Genomic DNA, 8,123 nt, shown 5'->3' with positions numbered 1-8,123 from the left:
ATGGAGATGGGGTACCTCCTAAAACCCTCGATGCTCATTATGTGAAAAATATTATGTACTACTTTGATAATCCTGAGAAAACCCCATTCAACTATATAATACGAGACACGTTGGATCAACCTGAATACTTTAGGGATTATCGCTTGACTCAAAAAGGGAAATTATTACGGTATCAAATTCATATGTTGCATTGGTATGCTCGGGAACTATGCTTGAGATATGATTATACTTGTTGCTCTAGGATGAAGGCTCCACACCTTCCCTTTTCATGCAAATTTAATGATGATAAAACCTTGGCTTCTTATGCTAATGGTATATATGATTACTATGATGTGGAACAAATAGAAGAATTCGTTGCTTTTATGGGTGCTTATGAAATTGAATCTTTGTTTAAAGAGTGTGAAACCTTTATGATGTTGTTTACAGACCTGAAAATTTTGCTATACTTAAATATTGTTATGAGAATTGTGAATAAAATTCCGATATTGATGCATTTATTGAGAAAGTCTCCGCTGTCCAAGAAGAGACTAATATTTTGTAGGAAACTATGGAAGAAGAAATTACTGAAACTGTGAGCTCATTAGATGAAAAAGATGCGGAGGAGAGCGAAGAACAAAAGGAGGAAGAGCGGATTGATCACCCGTGCCCACCTTCTAATGAGATTAACTATTCAGCTCATACATTGTTTAATTTCCCTTCGTGCTTACCGAAGGATGATTGCTATGATAATCGCTATGATCCCGTTGATTCTTTTGAAATATCCCTTTTTGATGATGCTTGCTACGCTTGTGGCCAAGATGCCAATATGAATTATGCTTATGGAGATGAACTTGCTGTAGTTCCTTATGTTAAACATGAAATTGTTGCTATTTCACCCATGCATGATAGTCCTATTATCTTTTTGAATTCTCCCGACTACACTATATCGGAGAAGTTTGCCCTTATTAAGGATTATATTGATGGGTTGCATTTTACTACTACACATGATGATCTTGATAGATATAATATGCATGTGCTTGCTGCTCCTACTTGCAATTATTATGAGAGAGGAACTATATCTCCACCTCTCTATGTTTCCAATATGATAAAATTGTAAGAAACTGTTTATACTATGCATTGGCCTTTACTTTGTGTGCATGAATTGTTCTTTTATGACATGCCGATGCATAGGAAGAGAGTTGGACTTCATCATTGCTTGATATATGTTACTTTGTGCTCACTACTAAATTACAAATCATTTTTAATTAAAGTTGGCTTTGATATACCTTCGGATCCGGGTGGATCCATTACTTGAGCACTATATGCCTAGCTTAATGGCTTTAAAGAAAGCGCTGCCAGGGAGACAACCCGGAAGTTTTAGAGTCATTTATTTCTGTTATGTGATTTTATATAGTTTAAAAATAAAAATAATGTGCCAAGGTTTGCCTTTAGGATGTTTACAATGCTTGTTGGTTTGTGCGGTGCAGGACAGAAACTTTGGCTGTAGTGCGTGATTTTTTATTTTTTTACTGGAACGTCGAACGGTTCTGAAACTTTTTGCACTGTATTTCTATACAAATTGTTTATTTTTCCTAATTTTGGCAGTATTTTTGGAGTCCCAGAAGTATGGTGCATGTTCAAATTACTACAGACTGTCCTGTTTAAGACAGATTCTGTTTTTGATGCATTGTTTGCTTGTTTTGATGAAACTATCGATTTCTATCAGTGGATTAAGCCATGAAAAAGTTATATTACAGTACTACAATGCAAAAACAAAATATGAATTGGTTTTAAACAGTACTTAGAGTAGTGATTTGTTTTATTATACTAACGGATCTTACCGAGTTTTTTGTTGAAGTTTTGTGTGGATGAAGTGTTCGAAGATCGAGGAGGTCTCGATATGAGGAAAAGGAGGAGAGGCAAGAGCTCAAGCTTGGGGATGCCCAAGGCACCCCAAGTAAATATTCAAGGAGAATAAAGCGTCTAAGCCAAGTAAATCTGGGCGAAAGATTCACCCCAATCAGAGTTACGGATCTCCGGATATAAAAGAAACGGTGAAGGGGCAGAATCAGAGAACGCAGAAACAGAGAGACAGATCCAATCTCGGAGGGGCTCTCGCCCCTCCCATGCCATGGAGGCCATGGACCAGAGGGGAAACCCTTCTCCCATCTAGGGAGAAGGTCAAGGAAGAAGAAGAAGAAGGGGGGCTCTCTCCCCCTCGCTTCCGGTGGCGCCGGAACGCCGCCGGGGCCATCATCGTCACCGCGATCTACACCAACACCTCCGTTATCTTCACCAACATCTCCATCACCTTCCCCCATCTATATTCAGCGGTCCACTCTCCCGCAACCCGTTGTACCCTCTACTTGAGCATGGTGCTTTATGCTTCATATTATTATCCAATGATGTGTTGCCATCCCATGATGTCTGAGTAGATTTTCGTTGTCCTATCGGTAATTGGTGAATTGCTATGATTGGTTTAATTTGCTTGTGGTTATGTTGCTGTCCCTTTGGTTCCCATCATATGAGCGCGCGCGTGGATCACACCATAGGGTTAGTTGTATGTTGATAGGACTATGTATTGAGGGCAAGAGTGACAGAAGCTTCAACCTAGCATAGAAATTGATGCATACGGGATTGAAGGGGGGACCAATATATCTAAATGCTATGGTTGGGTTTTACCTTAATGAACGTTAGTAGTTGCGGATGCTTGCTAATAGTTCCAATCATAAGTGCATAGAATTCCAAGTCAGGGATGACATGCTAGCAGTGGCCTCTCCCACATAAAACTTGCTATCGGTCTAGTAAAGTAGTCAATTGCTTAGGGACAATTTCGCAACTCCTACCACCACTTTTCCACACTCGCTATACTAACTTGATTGCTTCTTTACCTAAACAGCCCCTAGTTTTTATTTACGTACTCTTTATATTCTTGCAAACCTATCCTATCACACCTACAAAGTACTTCTAGTTTCAGACTTGTTTTAGGTAAAGCGAACGTTAAGCGTGCGTAGAGTTGTATCAGTGGTCGATAGAACTTGAGGGAATATTTGTTCTACCTTTAGCTCCTCATTGGGTTCGACACTCTTACTTATCGAAAGAGGCTACAATTGATCCCCTATACTTGTGGGTTATCACGGCGTCGAGAACAGCGCTGTCGATGCCCTCTCGCGCGTCGGCCACCACTTCGCCGGCAATGCCCTGTCCACATGCCAACCTCAGTGGCTACAAGAGGTGGCCAACTCTTACGAGACGGATGCCGATGCACAAGATCTTCTACAACGCTTGGCCATCTCCAGCCCTGACGATCAAGGCTACGAGCTCCGGCAGGGTGTCATCCGCCTCCATGACAAGCTTTGGATCGGCGCCAACTATGCCCTCCAAACCAAGCTGATCCACGCCTTCCAGGCAAGCGTAGTGGGGGCCACTCCGGCGTGACAGCCACCTACCAGCGCCTCAAGAAACACTTTGCCTGGCGTGGCCTCAAACAGGCGGTCGAGCAGTTCATGCACCAGTGCGCCATCTTCCAACACGCCAAGCATGAACACATCAAGACACCGGGTCTCCTGCAACCACTTCCCGTGCCCACGGAGCCTTGGCAGGACCTCGCCATGGATTTCATCGGGGGCTTGCCGGCGTCCGAAGTCATCATGGTCGTCATCGACCGCTTCACCAAGTACGCACACTTCGTGCCTCTTCGTCATCCCTTCACGGCGGCAATGGTGGCCCGTGCTTTTTGGGACAACATCATCAAGCTGCACGGAGTTCCCCATTCCATCGTCTCCGACCGAGATAGCATCTTCACCAGCAACATGTGGCGTGCCATCCTTGCCGCTGCTGGCACCAAGTTGAGCTACTCCACGGCGTACCATCCGCAGACCGACGGCCAGACCGAGCGCGTGAACCAGTGTCTCGAGATGTACTTGCGCTGCGCCGTCCATGACACACCCTCCAAATGACGCAAGTGGCTGCCGACAGTGCAATTCTGGTACAACACTACTTATCACTCCTCACTAAACACTTCCCCTTTCCAAGCATTGTACGGGAAGGAGCCCAACCTTGGGGGCCTGCCAACGTTCGCAGCCAACTTACCAACAGAGGCTGGTGAGGAGCTGGACTGGACTTAGCACACCGAGGTACTTCACGCGCAGCTAGCACGCGCCCAGAACAGGTTCAAGCAGAAAGCAGACAAGAACCGGATCGAGCGCTCCTTCAGCGAGGGAGATCAAGTTCTCCTCAAGCTACAACCCTATGTGCAGTCAATGGTGGCCAATCGCCCTTGCCCCCAAGCTCGCGTACAAGTTCTTCGGTCCCTTCACAGTTCTGCAACGCATTGGCACCATGGCTTACAAGCTCCAGCTGCCAGAGGGCAGTCGTATCCATCCTGTTTTCCACGTGTCACAGCTGAAGCCCTTCACACCAGATTACTCGCCGGTTTTCTCGGAGCTGCCCGCACACCGGACCTCACCGCGGGTCCACTCCAACCTGTCGCCATCTTGGATCGCCGCATGGTCAAGAAAGGAAACAACCCCGTGGTCCAGGTACGCGTTCAGTGGTCCTCGCTCTCTACGGAGTCTGCAACCTGGGAAGATTACAATGTGTTGGGCCATCGCTACCCGACGGCACCATGCTGGACCGACGACGCTGCAGCTCATGGAGGGGCAACTGTCACACCTGATACAAGTGTATCGGTGGACACATGAGAGATGAGGAGAGCAACCTAGGTGTAGGTAATTTGGGCCGAGGCCTCTGGGGTTTATTGGGCCGCCTGTGGCCTGTGTGTGTGAGCTACATAAACCAGTCTGTAATCCCTGGATCGATATGGAATAAGATAACTCTGGTTTCCCTTCTCCCCTTGTCTTCGTCTATCTCTCTCTGCTCTCCTCACCTAACCCGATTACCCTTCTCCCCCTGTGCGATCGATCCCTCTAGAGTTCATCGGTCGTCACAGCCCCACGCAACCTCGCGTGAGCTCCCAGTCGCTGCGCCGCTGACGAACAGCCGCAGCAGCACGAACGGAACGGCCATGGCTCTGCGTGTACGCGTGTGCTGTTCTGGTCTCTTGTGTTGGATGCGCCACGGCCCCACGGGCGTGCGTGTGTACGTTGGTTTTCTATAGTTTCAGTTTTCCTGTTCGTACACGTCCTATGATTCTCCTATCACGCGCAGGCTTCGGTACAAAAAGAGAACTAACCTATCACGCGCAGGCTTCCGTACCAGATCATTGATGTGCTTCTAATCCGACTCGTCTGATTGAAAGTAGGGGGTCAATAGTCTGATTCGGGCGTATGTGCCCTTCCTTAAATATTAGAGAGGCAAGAACAAAACGTGTTATTATAACAAAAGGGCTTCTTAATTAGTCCTCCGTTCTCCCGCGAGAAAAAAATAGTCCTCCATCGATTCGCCCGGCGGGTTCTCAGATGAAGACTACTGCCTTAGATGGCAGCTGCAGGTACATAAAAACGAGGGTTGTTTATTTGTGCTTTTATAAATAAAAAATTGAGCTGTTCATGCATGTATATTCCAGTACGCCTTTTTCTTGCCTATTTACTACTGGCTCGTAGGGGTCTTCTTTGAGAGATCATTGGATGTTAATTTAGAATGTTCATGTCATACACAGGACCAAATGCCAACCGAAGAATTCGACGAAGATGTTCTTATTTGTTTTCAAGCAGAAGGTTGGGTCTCTAGTTTTTGGAAAAGATCACAAGGTTAGCAGACCAAAGAAGATGTTCAGGCTATGTATTCGTGACGAGTATGGCATGAGGGCGTTGGCTAAACCTACAGTTGTACTTAAGTCAACGGCACTGTACCACGAAATACAGCTTCGTGAGGGCAGATGGAGGCTTGTCACGTTCATTGACGTACACATGATCCATACATGGCCGATTTATAGGGAAAAATACGGACCAATTGGAAAAGCATCCTGCACAATAAACAATGCGCTTAGAAAATACAGCGAGCGTCGACTTGAAGCTGGTTTGTTTTATTTGGTCAGGGACAAGAAACGTTACTTGTCATTTACAACTAGGAGTCACCTGTACGGTGACGAATTCTTGAAGGATCTATGGAGAAAGAAAAGACTGGAGCGAACCATGCAAAAACATAATCAAGAGTTATTAACGTGTTCTGCAAGTGTCTCCGAAACCAATATACCTGAAGACAGAAACCTTTTCTCCATACTCATCACGACATTGAGAGTGTGCGGCATGAGACATGTGTTTTACATGTTGCTTGTTATCTCCTTAGCTTTGGCGATTGTATATCTGTGAAAGATCATTCATTGTATCTTGGTTGACTTAGTACTATATATGCATAAGGTGTGAATCGTATTTTTCTCTCATGGGTTCGCTAACGAATAATCGTGAAGTCATTGTGTAGTGATGTTATGATGTACTTGTACTACAGTCTGAGAATATATTTGGTGCTACCATGCTCTATACAATGATGGCACAACAAAACATTTGCCCAAAATTTCAAAAGAAGAGAGTGTGGTTGGTACAAGCCATGTACTACATCAGTAAAGCCTCTATTTCTCATATAGATAGATTTTGCTTGTTTTGGGTAGTTTAGGCTTCCGGGGAATTTTTTAGGAGGCACTAATGCAATGGCCACAATTATCGAGTTTCCAGTGTACTCGGCAAAGCACAGAAAAAACCCGGCATTTCGTTTGCTAAGTTCTGTTCTTGGCAAACAGGACTCGGCTGGACACACATCGACAATCATTTACTCCGCCGAGTTATTATCAGGCACTCGACAAACACTTAAATAGTACTCCCTCCGTTTCAAAATATAAATCTTTGTAGAAATTTCAATACGTGACTACATACGGAGCAAAATGAATGAATCTACACTCTAAAATATGTCTACATACATCCGTATGTTGTATACCATTTGAAATGTCTAAAAAAACTTATATTTTGGAATGAAGGAAGTAATTGCCAAGTTTTGGCAAATGAGAACACGGCAAACCATCATGTTAGATGGAATGACCGTTTAATGGGCATTCATGTGGCCAGACCTTTGTCGAGTCCTCGTCCTCGTCCGACCAAACTCGGCAACCCATCAACGAGTAGGGGCTCAACACGTGGCACGTCCGTTTGTTGAGTTGTTGTTTGTTGAAACTTGGCATAGCTTTGACGAGTGTGGTATTCCGCAGAGCTTTGACGAGCAACTTCTCAACGTATGCACAAGCTTATGCCAAGTTTTGGTCCGATGAAACTCTCCAATACGAGTAGATGCTAGATTTGTTAATATTACTTGTTATCTTGTTGTTTTTATTTATTCAAATTTAAAATATATTTCTACCATTCATATTATACATATCACTATAGGAATCAGGAACTTTTCCGTCCGCCACGGCTGACGGCAAAGGCACACGTAGCGGACGGCAAAGACCTTTGACGTCCGCCAGCAGACGGCAACATGTCAGGCTGAACAGGCTACGGCAAAGGCTTCTTTGTCGTCTGCTGGCGGACGGCAAAGATGCAAAGACCTTTGCCGTCCGCTGACAGACGGCAAAGAGGCTGGACGGCACACGTGCCAGCTTAGGTCAGTTAAGGGGTTAACGACGTGCTTTGCCATCTGCAGGCAGATGACAAAGACCTTTGCATATTTGTCGTCTACCAGCCGATGGCAAAGAACATTGATTGTTTGCCGTCTGCCAGCGGACGGCATAGCGTGCCACGTGGCAGGACCTGGGGGCTGGCCTATTTGGTAGCTTTGCCGTCAACTGGCAGACGGCAAAGATGCAACCTTCTTTGCCGTCAGTTGGCTGACGGCAATGCTACTAAATAGCCAGCCCACTGCCCCAGGTTGCACAGGTGGCTGACACGTGGCATGTTTGCCGTCCGTTAGCTGATGGCAAAGCTCTTTGCCGTCCGCTAGCAGACGGCAAAGAGTCTATATATACAGCCCCTGATTTTTCTGTTTTTTCTTGATTTCATTTAATTTGACAGAATTTCACACATATACCGGGGAAAATGAGGAGCCTTGCATCATAAGCTTCTTCCGATAGCTTGTGGAGGAAGACTGAGTTTCTCATATCCAAAGCTTCGTACTGTGATATGCAGACTGAAAGCCATATACACACCCATAATATTTTGTGGCTGGTTACTTGCATGAGAAAAATTGTTTGACTGTCT

This window comes from Aegilops tauschii, chromosome 2, assembly GCF_002575655.3.
Source record: "Aegilops tauschii subsp. strangulata cultivar AL8/78 chromosome 2, Aet v6.0, whole genome shotgun sequence".
Classification (NCBI taxonomy): Eukaryota; Viridiplantae; Streptophyta; class Magnoliopsida; order Poales; family Poaceae; genus Aegilops; species Aegilops tauschii.
Note: the sequence above shows the minus strand (reverse complement) of the source record.